Source organism: Leucoraja erinacea, chromosome 4, assembly GCF_028641065.1.
Source record: "Leucoraja erinacea ecotype New England chromosome 4, Leri_hhj_1, whole genome shotgun sequence".
Taxonomy (NCBI): domain Eukaryota; kingdom Metazoa; phylum Chordata; class Chondrichthyes; order Rajiformes; family Rajidae; genus Leucoraja; species Leucoraja erinaceus.
This window is the reverse complement of record NC_073380.1, coordinates 45,281,140-45,304,006: the sequence shown is the minus strand read 5'-3', so window position 1 is coordinate 45,304,006 and position 22,867 is coordinate 45,281,140. Positions and strand designations below refer to the sequence as shown.

The following is a 22,867-nucleotide window of genomic DNA, read 5'->3' as shown; positions in this document are numbered from 1 at the left end:
TGTGAGAGCTATTAGCAAATTATCTCTTTAACTGAGCATTAGGTTAGCAAGCAATTACAAAGGTATTAAAAAAAGAAGAGGTTTTGAAAATAAATTCCGGACTGCATTCAGAAAGTATTCAGACCCCTTCATTTTTTCCACATTTTGTTACGTTACAGCCTTATTCTAAAATGGATTAAATTCATTTTTTTAAATCATCAATCAATACACAATGCCCCATAATAAAAAAGCAAAAACAGGTGTTTAGAAATGTTTGCAAAGTAATTAAAATTAAATAACTGAAATATCAAATTTACATAAGTATTCAGACCCTTTACTCAGTACTTTGCTGAGGCACCTTTGACAGCAATTACAGCCTCAAGTCTTCTTGGTTATGACGCTATAAGCTTGGCACCTGTATTTGGGTAATTTCTCCCATTCTTCTCTGCAGATCCTCTCAAGTTCTGTCAGGTTGGATGGGGAGCATTGATGCACAGCTATTTTCAGATCCCTCCAGAGATGTTCGATCAGGTTCAAGTCCGGGCTTTGGCTGGGCCACTCAAGGACATTCACAGACTTGTCACGAAGCACTCCTGCGTTGTCTTGGCTGTGTACTTAGGGTAGTTGAACCTCTGCCCCAATCTGAGGTCCTGAACGCTCTGGAGCAATTTCTGCAGCTTCGCTCCTTTCATCATTCCCTCAACCCTGACTAGTCTCCCAGTTCCTGCCGCTGAAAAACATCTCCGCAGCATGATGCTGCCGCCAACATGCTTCACCGTAGATATGGTATTGGCCAGGTGATGAGCGGTGCCTGGTTTCCTCCAGACGTGACACTTGGCATTCAGGCCAAACAGTTCAATCTTCGTTTCATCACACCAGAGATTCTGGTTTAGTTGCCTTTTGACAAACTACAAGACCCTACTCGCCCGATTGCTCAGTTTGGCCGGGTGGCCAGCTCTATGAAGAGTCCTGGTGGTTTCAGTTCTTCCATTTAAGAATGACGGAGACCACTGTGCTCTTCGGGACCTGCAATGCTGCAGAAATTGTTTTATACCCTTCCCCAAATCTGTGTCTTGACACAATACTGTCTCGGAGGTCTACGAACAATTCCTTCGTCTTCATGGCTTAGATTTGGCTCTGACATGCACTGTCAACTGCGGGACCTTATTTTGACAGGTGTGTGCCTTTCTAAATCATGTACAATCAATTTAATTTACCACTGGTGGACTCCAATCATATAACCATATAACAATTACAGCACGGAAACAGGCTATCTCGACCGTTCTAGTCCGTGCCGAACACGTATTCACCCTAGTCCCATATACCTGTGCTCAGACCATAACCCTCCATTCCTTTCCTGTCCATATAACTATCCAATTTATTTTTAAATGATAAAAACGAACCTGCCTCCACCACCTTCACTGGAAGCTCATTCCACACAGCCACCACTCTCTGAGTAAAGAAGTTCCCCCTCATGTTACCCCTAAACATCTGTCCCTTAATTCTCAAGTCATGTCCCCTTGTTTGAATCTTCCCTACTCTCAGTGAGAAAAGTTTATCCACGTCAACTCTGTCTATCCCTCTCATCATTTTAAAGACATCTATCAAGTCCCCCCTTAAGAGATTAGCAAGAGATCAGACTGATTGGCTCTAGCCCGAGTGGGAAGAGAGAAGTGAGTCAGTGCCGGGAAAACAGTTGAAAACTGAGGAATTGGTTTGTAAATTGGTAAATTGGGCAATTTATCAGTCAATTTAAGCAAGACTGCTCTTAGGGAGCGGCAGTGAATGAGCGGCCTAGTGAGAGAAGTGCCCTGTGAGTAAAGTGTGAGTCTTTGGCTCGAGAGTCTTAGGAGAGGAGACCACGCAATACGCTTGAGAGTTAGAGACGAAAGAAGGAGATGTCAGGCAAGCTGATTCAGTGCGATGCTTGCAATATGTGGGAGGTCAAGGACACCGCTGGTGCCTCTGGCTGCTACAAATGCGAGAAGTGCATCCAGGTAGAGCTCCTGAAGGACCGTGTTGGGGAACTGGAGAAGCAAGTGGATGACCTCCGGTTCGTCCGAGAAACAGAGTCGTTCCTCGACAAGTCCTACAGTAAGATTGTTACACCTAAGGTACTGGAAGAGAGAAGGTGGGAGACAGTGAGAAAGGGAGGGAAGCATGGAATGCCAACGTCCCCGGGTGTTGTACCTCTTGTGAACAGGTTCACCCACTTAGAAGCTGTCGGGACAGAAGACGTGTTTACACTGAGCGGCGGACTGGCTTGCGATGCGAATAGGGCTGTTGAGCCAAAACCAAAAAGGCCTAAGGCAGGCAACGCCATTGTAGTGGGAGACTCCATTGTGAGAGGTATGGACAGGGGTTTCTGCGGCAACAGACAGGATGCGAGGATGGTGTGCTGCCTTCCTGGTGCCAGGATCCAGGATGTCACGGACAGAGTGCAGAAAATCCTCAAGGGCGAAGGTGAACATCCGGAAGTGGTAGTGCATGTCGGCACAAACGATGTCGGAAAGAAGGGGATGAATATTCTGCAGTGTGACTTTAGAGAGCTCGGAAAAATGCTGAAAAGCTGGACCTCCAGGGTTGTTATCTCCGGTTTGCTTCCAGTTCCTCGTGCTGGCGAGAGCAGGAACAGGGAGATACGGGACCTGAACGTGTGGCTGAGGAACTGGTGCACGGGGCAGGGATTTAGATTCTTAGATCACTGGGATCTGTTTTGGGGTAAGGGGGAACTGTACAAAAGGGACGGATTGCATCTTAACAGGTGTGGGACCAGCATTCTGGCAGGCAGGTTTGCCACTGCTACACGGGTGGTTTTAAACTGAATAAGGGGGGTGGGGTGTCGAATGGGATAGTGGAGGATGGAGTTAAAGGGAAAGAATTTCTTAAATGTGTGAGCGTAGAGACAGAGGGGTGTGAAATGAGGGTAGAAGCAATAGGTAGCAAGGTGAAAAGTAAAAGTGGCAGGCCGGCAAATCCAGGGCAAAAATCAAAAAGGGCCACTTTTCAGCATAATAGTATAAGGGGTAAGAGTGTTGTAAAAACAAGCCTGAAAGCTTTGTGTCTCAATGCAAGGAGCATTCGTAATAAGGTGGATGAGTTGAATGTGCAGATTGCTATTAATGACTATGATATAGTTGGGATCACGGAGACATGGCTCCAGGGTGACCAAGGCTGGGAGCTGAACATCCAGGGATATTCAATATTCAGGAGGGATAGACAGAAAGGGAAAGGAGGTGGGGTAGCTAGGCTGGTTAGAGAGCAGATTGACGCAATAGAAAGGAAGGACATTAGCTTTGAGAATGTGGAATCGATATGGGTAGAGCTGCTAAGAGGCAGAAAATAGTATCAAAACAAAAGATGAAGCGTACAAATTAGCCAGAAAAAGCTGCCTACCAGAGGACTGGGAGAAATTCAGACACCAGCAGAGGAGGACAAAGGGCTTAATTAGGAAAGGGAAAATAGATTATGAAAGAAAACTGGCAGGGAACATAAAAACTGACTGCAAAAGCTTTTATAGATATGTGAAGAGAAAAAGATTAGTTAAAACAAATGTAGGTCCCTTGCAGTCAGAAACGGGTGAATTGATCATGGGGAACAAGGACATGGCAGACCAATTGAATAACTACTTTGGTTCTGTCTTCACTAAGGAAGACATAAATAATCTGCCGGAAATAGCAGGGGACCGGGGGTCAAATGATGTGAAATGGGGGAATTGAGTGAATTCCAGGTTAGCCGGGAAGTGGTGTTAGGTAAATTGAAAGGATTAAAGGCCAATAAATCCCCAGGGCCAGATAGGCTGCATCCCAGAGTACTTAAGGAATTAGCCCCAGAAATAGTGGATTGGAGGGTAGCTAATGTAACCCCACTTTTTAAAAAGGGAGGGAGAGAGAAAACAGGGAATTACAGACCAGTTAGTCTAACGTCGGTAGTGGGGAAACTGCTAGAATCAGTTATTAAAGATGGGATAGCAGCACATTTGGAAAGTGGTGAAATCATTGGACAAAGTCAGCATGGATTTATGAAAGGTAAATCATGTCTGACGAACCTTATAGAATTTTTCGAGGATGTAACTAGCAGAGTGGATAAGGGAGAACCATTGGATGTGTTATATCTGGACTTTCAGAAGGCATTCGACAAGGTCCCACATAAGAGATTAGTATACAAACTTAAAGCACACGGTATTGGGGGTTCAGTATTGATGTGGATAGAGAACTGGTTGACAGACAGGAAGCAAAGAGTAGGAGTAAACGGGTCCTTTTCACAATGGCAGGCAGTGACTAGTGGGGTACCGCAAGGCTCAGTTCTGGGACCCCAGCTATTTACAATATATATTAATGATTTGGACGAGGGAATTGAATGCAACATCTCCAAGTTTGCAGATGACACGAAGCTGGGGGGCAGTGTTAGCTGTGAGGAGGATGTTAGGAGGCTGCAAGGTGACTTGGATAGGCTGGGTGAGTGGGCAAATGCATGGCAGATGCAGTATAATGTGGATAAATGTGAGGTTATCCACTTTGGTGGCAAAAACAGGAAAGTAGATTATTATCTGAATGGTGGCCGATTAGGGAAGGGGGAGATGCAACGAGACCTGGGTGTCATGGTACACCAGTCATTAAAAGTAGGCATGCAGGTGCAGCAAGCAGTGAAGAAGGCGAATGGTATGTTAGCATTCATAGCAAAAGGATTTGAGTATAGGAGCAGGGAGGTTCTACTGCAGTTGTACAGGGTCTTGGTGAGACCACACCTGGAGTATTGCGTACAGTTTTGGTCTCCTAATCTGAGGAAAGACATTCTTGCCATAGAGTATTGCGTACAGAGAAGGTTCACCAGACTGATTCCTGGGATGTCAGGACTTTCATATAAAGAAAGACTGGATAGACTCCGTTTGTACTCGCTAGAATTTAGAAGATTGAGGGGGGATCTTATAGAAACTTACAAAATTCTTAAGGGGTTGGACAGGCTAGATGCAGGAAGATTGTTCCTGATGTTGGGGAAGTCCAGAACAAGGGGTCATAGTTTAAGGATAAGGGGGAAATCTTTTAGGACCGAGATGAGGAAAACCTTTTTCACACAGAGAGTGGTGAATCTCTGGAATTCTCTGCTGCAGAAGGTAGTTGAGGCCAGTTCATTGGCTATATTTAAGAGGGAATTAGATGTGGCCCTTGTGGCTAAAGGGATCAGGGGGTATGGAGAGAAGGCAGGAACAGGATACTGAGTTGGATGATCAGCCATGATCATATTGGATGGCGGTGCAGGCTCGAACGGCCTACTCCTGCACCTATTTTCTATGTTTCTATGTTAACCTTCTGCGCTCCAAAGAATAAAGCCCTAACTTGTTCAACCTTTCTCTGTAACTTAGTTGCTGAAACCCAGGCAACATTCTAATAAATCTCCTCTGTACTCTCTCTATTTTGTTTACATCCTTCCTATAATTAGGCGACCAAAATGGCACACCATACTCCAGAATTGGCCTCACCAATGCCTTGTACAATTTTAACATTACATCCCAATTTCTATACTCAATGCTCTGATTTATAAAGGCCAGCACACCAAAAGCTTTCTTTGCCACCCTATCTACATGAGATTCCACTTTCAGGGAACTGTGCACAGTTATTCCCAGATCCCTCTGTTCACCTGCATTCTTCAATTCCCTACCATTTACCATGTACGTCCTGTTTTGATTTGTCCTGCCAAGATGTAGCACCTCACACTTATCAGCATTTTAAACTCCATCTGCCATCTTTCAGCCCACTCTTCCAACTGGCATAAATCTCTCTGTAGACTTTGAAAATCGACGTCATTATCCACAACCCCACCTATCTTAGTATCATCTACATACTTACTAATCCAATTTACCATACCATCAAGCAGATCGTTGATGTACATGACAAACAACAGTGGACCCAACACAGATCCCTGTGGCACCCCACTCGTCACTGGCCTCCAACCTGACAAACAACCATCCACCATTACTCTCTGGCATCTCCCATTCAGCCACTGTTGAATCCATCTTGCTACTCCACCATTAATACCCAACCATTGAACCTTCTTAACCAACCTTCCGTGAGGAACCTTGTTAAAGGCCTTACTGAAGTCTATATATACAACATCCACTGCTTTACCCTCATCAATTTCCCGAGTAACCTCTTCACAAAATTCAAGAAGATTAGCCAAACATGACCTTCCAGGCACAAATCCATGTTGACTGTTCCTAATCAGACCCTGTTTATCCAGATGCTTATATATATTATCTCTAAGTATCCTTTCCATTAATTTGCCCACCACAGACGTCAAACTAACAGGTCTATAATTGCTAGGTTTACTCTTAGACCCCTTTTTAAACAATGGAACAACATGCGCAGTACGCCAATCCTCGGGGACTATTCCCGTTTCTAATGACATTTGAAATATTTCTGTCATAGCCCCTGCTATTTCTACACTAACTTCCCTCAATGTCCTAGGGAATATCCTGTCTGGACCTGGAGACTTATCCACTTTTATATTTCTCAAAAGTGTGAGTACTTCCTTTTGTTCATCCCAGTTTGGCAAAAGAATAAATCAGGGAAGGTAGTGCATCCGTGGATAACAAGGGAAATCTGGGATAGTATCAAAGCGAAGGATGATGCGTACAAATTAGCCAGAAAAAGCCGCATACCGGAGGACAGGGAGAAATTCAGAGACCAGCAGAGAAGGACAAAGGGCTTAATTAGGAAAGGAAAAATAGATTATGAAAGAAAACTGGCAGGGAACATAAAAACTGACTGCAAAAGTTTTTATAGATATGTGAAAAGAAAGAGATTAATTAAAACAAATGTAGGTCCCTTGCAGTCAGAAACAGGTGAGTTGATCATGGGGAACAAGGATATGGCGGACCACTTGAATAACTACTTTGGTTCCGTCTTCACTAAGGAAGACATAAATAATCTGCTGGAAATAGCACGGGAACGCGGGTCAAAGGAGTTGGAGGAATTGAGTGAAATCCAGGTTAGTCGGGAAGTGGTGTTGGGTAAATTGAATGGATTAAAGGCCGATAAATCCCCAGGGCCAGATAGGCTGCATCCCAGAGTACTTAAGGAAGTAGCTCCAGAAATAGTGGATGCATTAGTAATAATCTTTCAAAACTCTTTAGATTCTGGAGTAGTTCCTGAGGATTGGCGGGTAGCAAACGTAACCCCACTTTTTAAGAAGGGAGGGAGAGAGAAAACGGGGAATTACAGACCAGTTGGTCTAACATCGGTAGTGGGGAAACTGCTAGAGTCAGTTATTAAAGATGGGATAGCAGCACATTTGGAAAGTGGTGAAATCATTGGACAAAGTCAGCATGGATTTTCGAAAGGTAAATCATGTCTGACGAATCTTATAGAATTTTTTGAGGATGTAACTAGTAGCATGGATAGGGGAGAACCAGTGGATGTAGTGTATCTGGACTTCCAGAAGGCTTTCGACAAGGTCCCACATAAGAGACTACTATACAAACTTAAAGCACAAGGCATTGGGGGTTCAGTATTGATGTGGATAGAGAACTGGCTGGCAAACAGGAAGCAAAGAGTAGGAGTAAACGGGTCCTTTTCACAATGGCTGGCAGTGACTAGTGGGGTACCGCAAGGCTCAGTGCTGGGACCCCAGCTATTTACAATATATATTAATGATCTGGATGAGGGAATTGAAGGCAATATCTACAAGTGTGCGGATGACACTAAGCTGGGGGGCAGTGTCAGCTGTGAGGTGGATGCTAGGAGACTGCAAGGTGACTTGGATAGGCTGGGTGAGTGGGCAAATGTTTGGCAGATGCTGTATAATGTGGATAAATGTGAGGTTATCCATTTTGGTGGCAAAAACAGGAAAGTAGATTATTATCTAAATGGTGGCCGACTAGGAAAAGGGGAGATGCAGCGAGACCTGGGTGTCATGGTACACCAGTCATTGAAAGTAGGACTGCAGGTGCAGCAGGCAGTGAAGAAAGCGAATGGTATGTTAGCTTTCATAGCAAAAGGATTTGAGTATAGGAGCAGGGAGGTTCTACTGCAGTTGTACAGGGTCTTGGTGAGACCACACCTGGAATATTGCGTACAGTTTTGGTCTCCAAATCTGAGGAAGGACATTATTGCCATAGAGGGAGTGCAGAGAAGGTTCACCAGACTGATTCCTGGGATGTCAGGACTGTCTTATGAAGAAAGACTGGATAAACTTGGTTTATACTCTCTAGAATTTAGGAAATTGAGAGGGGATCTTATAGAAACGTACAAAATTCTTAAGGGGTTGGACAGGCTAGATGCAGGAAGATTGCTCCCGATGTTGGGGAAGTCCAGGACAAGGGGTCACAGCTTAAGGATAAGGGGGAAATCCTTTAAAACCGAGATGAGAAGAACTTTTTTCACCCAGAGAGTGGTGAATCTCTGGAACTCTCTGCCACAGAAGGTAGTCGAGGCCAGTTCATTGGCTATATTTAAGAGGGAGTTAGATGTGGCCCTTGTGGCTAAGGGGATCAGAGGGTATGGAGAGAAGGCAGGTACGGGATACTGAGTTGGATGATCAGCCATGATCATATTTGAATGGCGGTGCAGGCTCGAAGGGCCGAATGGCCTACTCCTGCACCTAATTTCTATGTTTCTTTGAATCTCATAGTTTCCATAGCTACTCTACGTGTTTCCCTTACCTCATATAATTCATTATCCTTCTCCTTGGTGAATACTGAAGAAAAGAAATTGTTCAATATCTCCCCCATCTCTTTTGGCTCTGCAGATAGCTGTCCACTCTGACTCTCTAATGGACCAATTTTATCCCTTGTTATCCTTTTGCTATTAATATAGCTGTAGAAACCCTTTGGATTTACTTTCACCTTACTTGCCAAAGCAACCTCATATCTTCTTTTAGCTTTTCTAATTTCTTTCTTAAGATTCTTTTTACATTATTTATACTCCTCAAGCACCTCATTTACTCCATGCTGCCTATAATTATTGTAGATCTCTCTCTTTTTCCAAACCAAGTGTCCAATTTCCCTTGAAAACCATGGCTCTTTCCAATTTTTACTATTTCCTTTCAACCGAACAGGGACATAAAGATTCTGTACTCTTAAAATTTCACCTTTAAATGTCCTCCATTTCTCTTCCACATCTTTCCCATAAAACAAACTGTCCCAATTTACTCCTTTTAAATCCTTTCGCATCTCCTCAAAGTTAGCCTTTCTCCAAACAAAAATCTCAACCCTAGGTCCAGTTCTGACCCTCTCCATAATTATATTGAAACTAATGGTATTGTGATCACTGGTCCCGAACTGTTCCCCAACGCATACCTCTGCCACCTGACCCGTCTCATTTCCTAACAGGAGGTCCAGCACCGCCCCTTCTCTAGTAGGTACTTCTATGTATTGCTGCAAAAAACTATCCTGCACACATTTTACAAACTCCAACCCATCCAGCCCATTTACAGAATGTGTTTCCCAGTCTATGTGTGGAAAATTGAAATCTCCCACAATCACTACCTTGTGCTTACTACTAATATCTGCAATCTCCTTATATATTTGCTCTTCCAATTCTCGCTCCCCATTTGGCGGTCTATAATATACCCCTATAAGTGTTGCTACCCCTTTCCCATTTCTCAGTTCCACCCAAATAGCCTCCCTAGACGAGCCCTCTAATCTGTCCTGCCAAAGCACTGCTGTAATATCATCCCTGACTAGCAATGCAACACCTCCACCTCTTGCCCCTCCAATTCTATCACACCTGAAGCAACGAAATCCTGGAATATTTAGTTTCCAATTACAGCCCTCCTGCAACCATGTTTCACTGATCGCCACAACATCATACTTCCAGGTATCAATCCAGGCTCTAAGTTCATCCACCTTTCTTACAATGCTCCTAGCATTAAAATATACACATTTAAGAAACCCACCCTCTCTTATTCTGTGCTTATTGTCTTTTGTTTCTCTCTCCCCTATATTTTGGGTCAGAGTGCTACCATTCTCTGCCTCCTACCTCACACACTGACTGCTAGCTTTCCCAATTTGAGTCCCTCCCCCCAACCATACTAGTTTAAAGTCTCCCCAGTAGCCTTTGCAAATTTCCCTGCCAGGATATTGGTCCCCCTCGAGTTCAAGTGCAACCCGTCCTTTCTGTACAGGTCGCACCTTCCCCAAAACAGGTCCCAATGATCCAGAAACTTGAATCCATACCCACTGAACCAGTCCCTCATCCACTCATTTATCCTCCACCTCGCTCCATTCCTACTCTTACTGTCGCGTGGCACAGGCAGTAATCCTGAGATTGTTACCTTTGCAGTCCTTCTCCTTAACTCTCTACCTAACTCCCTAAATTCTTCTTTCAGGACCTCTTCTTTTTTTTACCTATGTCGTTGGTACCTATATGTACCACAACCTCAGGCTCCTCTCCCTCCCATTTCAGGATTTCTTGGACACGTCTCAAGGATAATCAAAGGAAACAGGATGCACCGAAGCTCAATTTTGAGTGTCGTAGCAAAGCGTCTGAATACATATGTAAATATGATATTTCAGTTATTTCTTTTTAATTACTTTGCAAAAATTTCTAAACACCTGTTTTCCCTTTTTTATTATGAGGTATTGTGTGTAGATTGATGATAAAAATAATAATTAATCCATTTTAGAATAAGGCTGTAACGTAACAAAATTTGGAAAAAGTGAAGGGGTCTGAATACTTTTTGAATGCACTGTATTCGACTCTGGTTAGGGAAGGTGCAGAATTGGTTAACTTTAAATATTTCTTAGCAGTAGAATGAAGGCAGACATTTGAGAAAGCATTAGAATTGTTAAAACTGGAAGTAGCAATAAAAACCCAGCAATGATTCCAAAAGTTGATCAGCTGCAGCAAGACTGAAGCAGTTCCACAAAAAAAATACAACGTTCTCACAGATGTCATGAACAGAATGTTAAAAAAAAATCCCCCCAAAAAAATCACAGGTCTAAATCAGAATAATTTGACTGATAATAATCAAAGATGTAGATTTTTGTGGCAACTGATGAAACTTGAAGATGGAAAATAGCAATCTATCGCCTGTATCAGAATACGCTTCATTAGACAACAGGCCTGGCAAAATTGTCTCAAAATACTAATTATTCAAAATCAAAGCAATGTCCCTGTGAATGCAAGTAGCAAAGAAAAGCAAAATGACACTATGAACACAGTGGTGCCTCATTCATTTTCGAGACCCGTGTGATGGTTTCCAAGTTTTATTAAGTGTAAAGGTGTTTAGAATTCATTATATTAGACATTCAGTTGCAATTTTTCATAGTTCTACAATATGATTCCAAAATGATGAACAAGAACTCGGCTAGCGTCAGTCGCTGCCGAAAAATATTTGAAAAAAAATCCGCTGTCTTCTTGCTCGTGCTGAGATTGATATCACCCCCACCCCCGTTCTCGGGCCCTGCCTGCCAAAGATCATAGAGCTGATCCTGTAGCCTGGAGCGGAGCCTGTAGCCGGGAGCGAGGTTCGGGAACCAGCCCTCCCCTCTGTCGACGCACCCCCCCCCCCCCCCCTCAAACTCTACCCATCTTCCTCTCTGCCTCCCGTGGGGGTAACGGGAAGGGGACGGGTGCGTTTTGCAGCTGTGAGCGAGGGATTATTGCGCTCTGACGACGTGCCCCCCCACCCCGCAAACTCATTTATCAACTGAAGGCTGATAAATCCCAAGGGCCTGATGGTCTGCATCCCAGGGTACTTAAGGAAGTGGCTCCAGAAATCGTGGACGCATTGGTGTTCATTTTCCAATGTTCTATACATTCAGGATCAGTTCCATGTGATTGGAGGGTAGCTAATGTTATCCCACTTTTTAAGAAAGGCGGGAGAGAGAAAACAGGGAATTATAGACCAGTAGCCTGACATCAGTGGTGGGGAAGATGTGGGAGTCAATCATAAAAGATGAAATAGCGGCACATTTGGATAGCAGTAACAGGATTGGTCCGAGTCAGCGTGGATTTACGAAGGGGAAATCATGCTTAACTAACTTTCTGGAATTTTTTGACAATGTAACTAGAAAAATGGACAATGGAGCGCCAGTGGATGTAGTGTACCTGGATTTTCAGAAAGTATTTGATAAGGTCCCACATAGGAGATGGGCAAAATTAGGGCACATGGTATTATGGGTAGAGTGCTGACATGGATAGAAAATTGGTTGGCAGACAGGAAACAAAGAGTAGGGATTAACAGATCCCTTTCAGAATGGCGGGCAGTGACTAGTGGGGTACCGCAAAGCTCGGTGCTGGAACCGCAGCTATTTACAACATACATCAATAATTTAGATGAAGGGATTCAAAGTAACATCAGCAAATTTGCAGATGACACAAAGCTGGGTGGCAGTGTGAACTGTGAGGAGGATACTATGAGAATACAGGGCGACTTGGACAGGTTGGGTGAGTGGGCAGATGCATGGCAGATGCAGTTTAATGTGGATAAATGTGAGGTTATCCACTTTGGTGGCAAAACCAGGAAGACAGATTATTATCCAAACGGTGTCAAATTGGGAAAAGGGGAAGTACAACGGGATCTGGGGGTCCTTGTTCATCAGTCAATTAAAGTAAGCATGCAGGTACAGCAGGCAGTGAAGAAAGTGAATGGCTTGTTGGTCTTCATAACAAGAGGAGTTGAGTATAGAAGCAAAGAGGTCCTTCTGCAGTTGTACAGGGCTCTAGTGACACCACACCCGGAGTATTGTGTGCAGTTTTGGTCTCCAAATTTGAGGAAGGACATTCGTGCTATTGAGGGAGAGCAGCGCAGGTTCATAAGATTAATTCCCGGGATGGCAGGACTATCATTTGTTGATAGAATGGAGCGACTGAGCTTATATACTCTGGAATTTAGAAGGATGAGAGTGTTTCTTATTGAAACATAAGATTATTAAGGGTTTGGACACGCTAGAGGCAGGAAACATGTTCTCGATATTGGGGGAGTCCAGAGCCAGGGGCCATAGTTTACGTATAAGGGGTAAGGCATTTAGAACTGAGATGAGAAAACACTTTTACACACAGAGAGTTGCGAGTCTGTGGAATTCTCTGCCTCAGAGGGCAGTGGAGGCTGGTTCAATGGATACTTTCAAGAGAGAGCTTGATAGGACTCTTAAAGATAGCAGATATGGGGAGAAGGCAGGAACGGGATAATGATTGTGGATGATCAGCCATGATCACATTGAATGGCGGTGCTGGCTCAAAGGGCCGAATGGCCTACTCCTGCACCTATTGTCTATTGATCCCGAGATCTGAATCCCTGTACCAATTCTTGAGCCACACATTCACTACATCTTCCTACTCCTACCCTCACTGGCACATGATGCTGGGAGTAATCCAGAGACTACTAACCTCATGGTCCTGCTTATTAATCTTCTGACTAACTCACTACATTTACCGTGTGTGACCAAATATGAAAAATAGTTGAATACATCTCTTCTAATTCTGAAAGCCTTACAGGTATATTGTTTTGGACTTTATACATGATTCATATTTTTTTCGAAGTTTATCAAGTGAAATTTTTGTGTTATGCTGACAATGTTTATTTAGGGTCAGAGGTCAAATATGACTGGTCGCGTGTGTGACCTCACATGGAAGCATTTTTTTCATAACTCAGTTTTATCTTACAAACTGTGAATTTAAAAAAGCTAGTATGTTCATATATTTTGCAGACATGCATTATAGTTCTGTGTAGGAAAATAGCAATGATTATGATTAATCTCTTACAAGAATTTTTTAACGTAGTAATTTATGTATGTGATGAAATCTGGCCACGTGTGTGACATTTTAGTTCACTTTCCAAAGAATGGCCCATGTCATTTGTGCCAATATGCACAATGACTTCTAACCCTTCTTTTGAGAATATTCTGCAGCTGCTTCCCTACCCTGGCACTAGAGAGCCAACCAGCCTATAGTCCTCTCTGTGGCAGAGAATCTCCTGTTTATCCTCCTAACTATTAAGTCTCCAATTATCATAGCCCTGCTTGATTTTCCCGCTATGCCTCCAGCCAGTCTAGGTACCACAGACTTGAACAATCAATCCCATCAACAGTATCCAAAATGGTATACATGCCTCAATAGCAATGACCACAGGGGATCCCTGCACTCTGCCTACTCAATTTACCTGGTGGTCACCCAGCTACTTTCTGCCTGAACTTTCAGTGTGATCATCTCACCAAAACTCCTATCTATGATGCCCACAAAACCCCGAGTGCATCCAGCTCCAGCTCCTTCAATGCGGTCTGTCAGGAGCTGCAGCTGGACTTGCTTCCCATAGGTGCATTCAACAAGGGTACTAGAATTTTCTCTGATATCCCACATCCTGCAGGAGGACTGTACCATTGCTTTAACTGCCTTCAAGCCTACACCAAGACTGAAGAGAAAAGTTAAAATACCTCATCTGTTTCTACCTGTTCTCAGCCTCCATGTCAAACAAATATTCCAACTACGTCACAAATACAATCGGGGAGACAAATTCATAATAGATATATTTTCATAATTTTGCTATTTTTGGTCAGAATACCAAAAATATTGCATTTCATATTTCTAAAGAAGCAATTGAATTTGAACATTTAGATTCTGAGACAAGTCAGAAAATTCACAACCACATACAAAAAACAGTAAAAGTTATAGCCACAACTTGAGGTGTATTGTGCAATATCTCAACTAAGATACAAGATATTGGCTTTAATTCAAAATAACTCAGCTTTGTTTTCTTCCTTTACTTTCCTCAGCAACAAAATGCATCCTGACAAAACTAGGTCAACAACATTTTCATCAGTTAAGTTTTACATCAGATTATTATAACAGCAGCTGCATACAACAACACACACATTTGTCAATATAAAAACAAAGCCCTGTTTCTTCAGAGATTTTAACTACTTTATCATTTTTTTTGGCATCACAATGTATTAATTGAGAAAAGCGAATAAGTAATAAGGCTTCCAAATTCCATCGATTGTAATCATGTATTGTCTTTCTGCTGACTGGTTAACATGCAACAAAAGCTTTTCACTGTACCTCGGCACATGTGACAATAATATGTCCTGACCAATATAGGGAGGCTTTTCAGAATGATACCAATTCTCAGCTATCTCACACAGAGACCTCAGTGCATTTCAAGAATAAGACTTCAATAATTAGAAAATATAATTATATATTTTCTACGTACAATACATGGAAAAGGAGGTTTTTAAGTTATCAGGTGCTTTGCATTCCTCTCTGCTTCATAAAACATAGGGTTAGCTTCTATGCTATTGATACATCTTTTCATTGTCATAGCTCAAAGCATGCTTCCGCTTTTCCACAGCAACTTGCTTCAGGTGGTGCTGAGCCCTTCTCTGGTGATATGAATTTAAGATTATGAAAAATAAATCACACAACCTTCCACCCACAACTGTACTGTCAAATTCAGCTCTGGATGAATTTAGCTGGATCACGAACAATGATGAGAGTGCAGGAAGGAAATTAAGTAACATGGTGTTAGAACAACAACCTCGCCTTCAATGTGAGCTAGACGAAGAAGCTTGTTATTAACTTCATGAAGCATGGTGGAGTACGTGCCCCAGTCAAAGGCGAGGATGTGAAAATGGTTGACAGCTTCATGTTCCTTGGTGTTAATATTTCCAATGATCTGTAATGGATCAATTGTATCGATGCAATTGCCAAAAAGGAACACTACACCTCTCTGACCTGAGGAGACTGAGAATATGTGGTATGTCTCCAGTGACTCAAACTTCTACAGATGCACCAGATGTCGGGTTGCATCACAGCTTGGTTGGGAAATAACTCTGTTGAGTTGCAGAGAGTTATGAATGTAGCCGAGTCCATCGCACAGACCATGCTTCCGACTATTGATTCCAACTACACTTCACGCTGCCATGGAAAAGCAGCCAGTATAATTAAGGATTTTCCCACCCTGATCATTCATCATTCTCTCTGTTCCCATCCAGCAGAAGGTACCATCTTGATAGCATGCACCACGAGACAGGTTCTTCCCCTCAATTATCAGACTTCTGGACGATCCATTAGATAGGGTACTGTTTAATTCACCTCTACCCCAACAAGGACATTGGGCTTTGTCTACAGAAACAAGAACAAAAGAACATAGGTTTAAGGTGAGAGAAGAAGACGAAGACGAAGAAGACGACGACGACGACGAAGAAGAAGAAGAGAGAAGAGAGCGGAAATATTTAATAAAAACCTGAGGGACACCTTTTTCCATACGCTTGAATTTGAACTGATTGCATCTAAGTAGTGTATGTCTGATCATTTGGATTGCATACAAAACAAAACTTTTCACTGTACCTATTTACATGTGACAATAATAAACCTAAACCTATCCTTCTTTGAATCCAATATATCCTAAATCACCCAGCATATTTGTATGATGAAGGGGCAGGCAGACAAGAAAAAGTTAAGGTGAGAACAGAAAGATTTAATAAAAACCTGAGGGACAACTTTTTCCATACAGAGAGTGGTGGGTATATAGAATTAACTGCCAGAGTTGAGCCAGGTACCAAAACAACATTTAAAATATATTTAAATCCCTTCTCAGCCATGCCGATTTAGCTTCATGCCCAAAATATTCTTGCAAATGATAAACACTTTTGTAAAGAATGACAGTTTTATGTTTGGGCGCGGTTGTTCTGCTGAATATCAGAATTTACAAAAGTATGCTTTGTGACTTCTCGTTTCAGCCTCAGTTATAGAACACAGCACAGTACAGCACAGCCCCTTTGGTGTACAATTTCTGTACCAAACATGCCAAGTTAATCACCCCTGCCTGAATGTGATCATATCCCTCCATATCAATGTGCCTCGTAAATGCCACAATTACATCTTCTTCCACTGCCATCCCTGGCAGCACATTCCAGGCACCCACCACTCTAAAAAAAAACATGCCTCGCACATTTACAAGTTTCCCTTCTGACCTTAAAACTATGCCCTCTGATCATAGAGTCACAGCTTGGAACACCCTGTCAAAGGTTATGGGGAGAAGACAGGAGAATGGGGTTAGGAGGGAGAGATAGATTAACCATGATTGAATGGCAGAGTAGACTTGATGGGCCGAAAGCCTAATTCTACTATCACTCATGACCTTATGAAACAGCCAACCATGAGGGACCTTATCAAATCCCTTACTAAAATACATCTAGACAACATCTACTACCCTATTATCATTAATCATCTGCGTCATCTTCTCAAAAAACAATCGTTAGTACAAGATGACCTGCCGAGAATAAAGTAACGTGTACTGTCCCAAATTATCACATTTTCTTCCACGTGCGAGTAAATCCTATCCTGAAGAATACTCTCCAATAACTTTACTATTAGTGATACGAGGCTCACGGACTATAATTTCCTGGATTATCTTCACTTTGTTCTTAACCAAAAGAATAACATTGGTTACGCCAATCCTGCAGGACCTTGCCTCTGGCTCGAGGGAAGACAAAGATCATTGTCAAGGCCCTTGCAATCTCCTCCCATATCTCCCTCAATAACCTGGGATAGATCCCATCTAGCCCTCAGGTTTTATCCATCTTTATGCTCTTTAAGATACCCAACACCACCACCTTCTTGATCGCAAATTGCCCCAGCATTATTGTAGATAACTGACTGATATCACTATCCTCCGTGTTCTTCTTTTTGGTGAATGCAGATGAAAACTAATCATTTTGTACTTCACCTACAACCTCTGACACTTAGCAGAAATTCCCTCCTTCATCCTTGTGGTCCTATCTTTTTCCTAGATACTCCCTTGTTTTTAATATACACAGTCCTTTAAAATAGGAAGCATAGATGAACTAGATACAATTTGTTAAGCAATTTAATGTTGTATTCTAGCAATATAAACAGAAAGTAATCACCACAGCAGCAAAATGCTGCAGAATTTGAACATACGAAGAATTGAAATTTCTAAAAATACTAACATATGACAGCATTCTGGAGAGAGAAACAGAATTAGTATTTCAGGTTGATGACATTTCTTCAAATTGGTCTGTCTGAAGGAAGGCTCTAAAATGTCATCTTTCCATTCCTGCCACAGATGCTGAATATAGAAAATAGAAAATACCAGAGCTAGCAAAGACTTAATGGGCCATATGACCCAGTCCGTTATAACGATATGTGGAAATAATTACTATAAATATTCATAAGCACAGGATAGAAAAATAAAAGGACAGTTCCTTTGAGAAAATATAAAGTCAAAATTGTTGCTTTTGGAACTGAATTGAAAGCAACAATAGTATATAGGAGCCAAATGAAAAGATCAAAGTTCCAAGTAGGAATTTAAATCAAATTAACAATACACTTATGATGTTGTGAACTTGACTGCTTACCAGCCGTGCACCATTTTTTACTAGTAAAGTGCTCATTATTTCACGAGTGATTCTATGAAACTTTAGATTTGTAATACCTACGTTTCACACTAGGTGCTGTACCATATGCCTATAGCAAATCAAACTCTACACATTAAAGATGGTGACTAACAAATGGGTGGAAATGACCTCGCATATTTCATTCTTGTTGTCATGTTCGTGCAAAAAGCAGAACTGACAACAATCAGGATGCATCACCGAAGCAAATTAAATGGTCCGCATTGGATACCCATGTGCATGCAATTGCAGCAAATTGTACGTGGCCAATAGAACGTAATTTCTCTTTTTTTATCTCACTTATACAGAGCCTATTTGTCTCATGTCTGGTAACATGGCTGAGATGAGGAAACACAGTAGAGCTTTCCAGACCTACTGTCATACAAAGCAGCATAGTTAGCACAGATTAAAGGACCCTGTCAGGAAATGACCCCATGACAAGAGAAAAAAAAAATCTATCAGAAGTTGTTGAGAACCCTTTCATTGCACAGCTTTATAGATGTACTTTGTGATGTAGTACCAAAGCTGAAAGACCAGGAACAACCTACATTCTGTTTCCTGGAACTCACACTTAATAAAATTAAATTACAGTGAACTATACTAAATATGTCAGTCACTAAAATGGTTGCAAGAGCATCACTTCACATCTTTACAACCAAATGAAAAATTAACTGAGACACAGCAAACAAGATGCAAATGAATCAAATTCATATTGCACATTTATACAACCAAAGTATTCCAATGACTTCATTTGAAATGTAATTTAAATCACCAAAACATGACCACTCAAATCAATTCAAAATTCTATTTAACTTTTCTAAATATCATCCTTTCCTTCTACAAGCTGAACAGTTACATTATAATTATTAAAACCATTGTACAAATGTGGGGAACATTTATGGGCCTGTCCCACTTAGGCGACTTCTAAGGCGACTACAGGAGACTTTGCATTCGCCACAGTCGCCACATGTTCGCGGGTTGCCAGGGAGTCGCCTTCATGGTCGTGAGGAGTTCCCACATTTTGGGAACTAGCGCGGCCTCTTTATAGTCGCCGAGAATTTTTCAACATGTTGAAAAATAAGAGGCGACTAGAATTAAGTCGCCATGGAGAGTAGCGAGAATTCTCGTGCCTTAGGTGGGTTGCCAGGAGGTCCTAGTGGGTTGCCAGGAGGTCGAAGGTTCTCATAGGTCGGAGCCGATGCTGACCGGTGATTCCATTAGCTCATTGGAGGGGAAAAAGGTTAGCAGTAGTTTTCATATCCAAGGAACTGACTGGTAATGTGGACAGTGTCAGTTTTTAGGTGCCCCGCGCGATGTCGGGACCAGCCCCGCACAAATCCATACGGCTCCGGCGATCGAAGTGGGACTGGCCCCGCGAGGTCATACGGCTCAAGCGACCACGTTAGGTCGCGCTCACCACATGCAGTCGCATGCTGGTGGGACAAGCCCTTTACCGTACACTGTGCTTTAGCTGTCTTAATTACAGCGCCAACCTTCCTGTTCATTGCGGTGTATCACCTTGGCTTTGCTGTGTGTGTGTGTGTGTGTGTGTGTGTGTGTGTGTGTGTGTGTGTGTGTGTGTGTGTGTGTGTGTGTGTGTGTGTGAGTGTACGTGTGCACTGTATAATGACATTTTAGTGTTCGCATTAGTATTTAGTGAAAGGAGGAAACAAGTGAGGCTCCCTTTACCAACATACAAAAGAACATCACAGCATGGTTTGGGAACAGCTCCATCAAGACCACAAGAAATTGCAGAGCGTTGTTAACATAGTCCAGACCACCACACAAACCAACCTTCCTCCCTTCCATTGACTCCATCACCACTTCACACTGCCTCGGCAAGGCCACCAGCATAATCAAGGAGCAGTCTTACCCCGGTCACTCCCTCTTCTCGCCTCTCCTATCAGAAGTTTGAAAATGCATACCTTCAGATTCAGGGACAGCTTCTTCCCAGCTAAACCATCCTCCTAGCAGCTAGAGTCTCGACCTCCCATCTACCTAATTAGAGACTTTGAACTATCCATAATCGGACTTTATCTTTCACTTAATGTTGTACATTTTATCTGTACACTGTGTATGGCTTGCTTGTAATCATGTATAGTCTTTTCATTAACTGGATAGCACACAAACATGTTTTGCACTGAACCTCGGTACAGGTGACGATACTAAACTTGACCATTTCTGTCTAGAGGTTCTCTGCATGATTCTTAGCAGAATGGTTATTCTCCTCCAAATCCACTCAGCCTGCTGAATGTGGTAGGAAGGAACTGCAGATGCTGGTTTAAACCAAAGGTAGGCACAAAAAACTGGAGTAACTCAGCAGGACAGGTAGTATCTCTGAAGAGAAGGAATGAGTGACGTTTCGGGTCGAAGGATCTCGACCCGAAACGTCACCCATTCCTTCTCTCCAAAGATGCAGCCCCCGCTGAGTCACTCCTGCTTTTTGTGTCGATCTGCTCTAATGTTACTACAGGTGCACAACCTTTTATCCGAAAGCCTTGGGACCAGACACTTTTCGTAATTCAGAATTTGTCGGTCTTCGGAATGGAAATTTTTTTGCGTAGATTTTAATGGCTGGCTCAGTGGTAGAGTGTTCGGCTCATATCCGCAAGGTCGCGAGTTTGCGCCTTGATCCCGGCAGTTACTCGGTCGCGAGCTTGAGTCTTCAATGTGGTTTTTTTTTGCAGAATAAATAAATGTTTGTATGAAATGCAGTGTAGGAGAGGTGTACTGACTGTGTGGGCAGAACTTTGGAAGTGATTGCCCACCAGTCTAAAAAGCCGCTGTGTCTCCCTGTCCCTGGGATAGCAGGGGGCGATCAAACAGCACAATACTCCCCTCCCCCTCCAACTCCAGAGGAATTCGCTCCCCGATGGGCCGCTACGGCGACAAGTGGCAGTTTGCCCACAGCCCGAGCTGCGCCACCCCAAGAACACCTTGCACACCATCAGCTTCTGCCCCTACGTTTTCCTCTGGAGTTGGAGCGGGGCTGGGCTGGAGTTGCTGCTGGTTGTGGGTCTCTGAGATCTCCGTTCTTGCAGTGGGCTTGGGGGTCGCTGTCCCGTTGGTCCTGACGTCTCCGGCCACCCCCCTGGACTGGAGCTGAGACTGGGAACTGTACCGCCCTTGCCCCCTCCCTCTGCAACTGCAAACAACCCCACTCTCCTGCAAGGGCGGTACAGTTCCCGGAGGATAGCAGGTGGCCGGAGACGTCAGGACCAACAGGAACCCGCTCCCCGATGGGCCCCTACGACGCCCCGAGCTGCGCCCCGTCATCCGCAACCCAGGTTCCCCTGTAGTTGGAGCGGGGCTGGGCTGGGCTGCTGTTGGCTGTGGGTCTCTGGGATCTCCGTGCTTGCGGTGGGCCGGGTGGTCGACGTCCAATTGGTCCTGACGTCTCTGGTGACTGCACTGACCTGCAGCCATCGCCGACTTGAAGACAGTGCAAAGCCCCCGCGCCGGTGCAATGAGCGGGGAGCTGGAGAGGGGAGGGAAGGGGTCACACACATGGCCGGGGAGCAGAGGGGTGTAGGTGGGGTGAAACTGAAGGGAGCGACAATCTGCTGCTGCCTACACTGTGTATCGTGTCTACCGTGGGAACTTTTAACTCAGCGGGCAGACAGCAGCATATTGTCAATTATTAACCCTCCCGCGCAATATACCCTCACCTCTTTTATGGATGGGGATTTAGTTCCCCTTTCTTCGAGGACCGACCGGAGGTTCCGCTGTCACCTCTGCGGGCCGCCCTCGGTGAACGTCCTGTCTCCCTGTCCCTGGAATAGTAGGGGGCGATCAAACAGCACAATACCCCCCTCCAACTCCAGAGGAATCCGCTCCCCGATGGGCCGCTATGGCGACAAGTGGCAGTTCGCCCACAGCCCGAGCTGCGCGACCCAAGAACAAGACGTTATTCTTGCACACCATCAGCTTCTGCCCATACGGGGAGCGTGTTCTTCTGGAGTTGGAACGGGGCTGGGCTGGAGTTGCTGATCTGGGATCTCCGTGCTTGCAGTGGGCCTGGGGGTCGGTGTTCCGTTGGTCCTGACGTCTCCGGTGACTGCACTATGCTGCTAGCATCGCGACGTGAAGACAGTACAAAGCCCCCGCGCCGGTGCAATGAGCGGGGAGCTGGAGAGGGGAGGGAAGGGGTCACACACATGGCCGGGAAGCAGAGGGGTGTAGGTGGGGTGAAACTGAAGGGAGCGACAATCTACTGCTGCCTGCACGCTGAGTTAAAAAGTTACCACGCAAGACTCACGATACACTGTGTATCGTGAGTCTACCGTGGGAACTTTTTAACGCAGCTGGCAGGTAGCAGCATATTGTCAATTATTAACCCTCCCGCGCAATATACCCTCATCTTCTCTTTTATGAATGGGGATTTAGTTCCCCTTTCTTCGAGGACCGACCGGAGGTTCCGCTGTCACCTCTGCGGGCCGCCCTCGGTGAACGTTTTCAAGGACCTTTCTTCAAGGACCGAAAAAATGTCGCTATTCGGAGGTTTTCGTTATTTGGATCGTCGGATAAAAGGTT

At 43.9% G+C, this 22,867-nt stretch overlaps 1 protein-coding gene across 1 annotated transcript in view; it reads right to left on the bottom strand.

Annotated features, from left to right (window-relative positions):
• garem (GRB2 associated, regulator of MAPK1) overlaps window positions 1-22,867 on the bottom strand; it is a 92,718-nt gene that overhangs the window by 25,254 nt on the left and 44,597 nt on the right. The gene's annotated exons all lie outside the window — the stretch shown is intronic.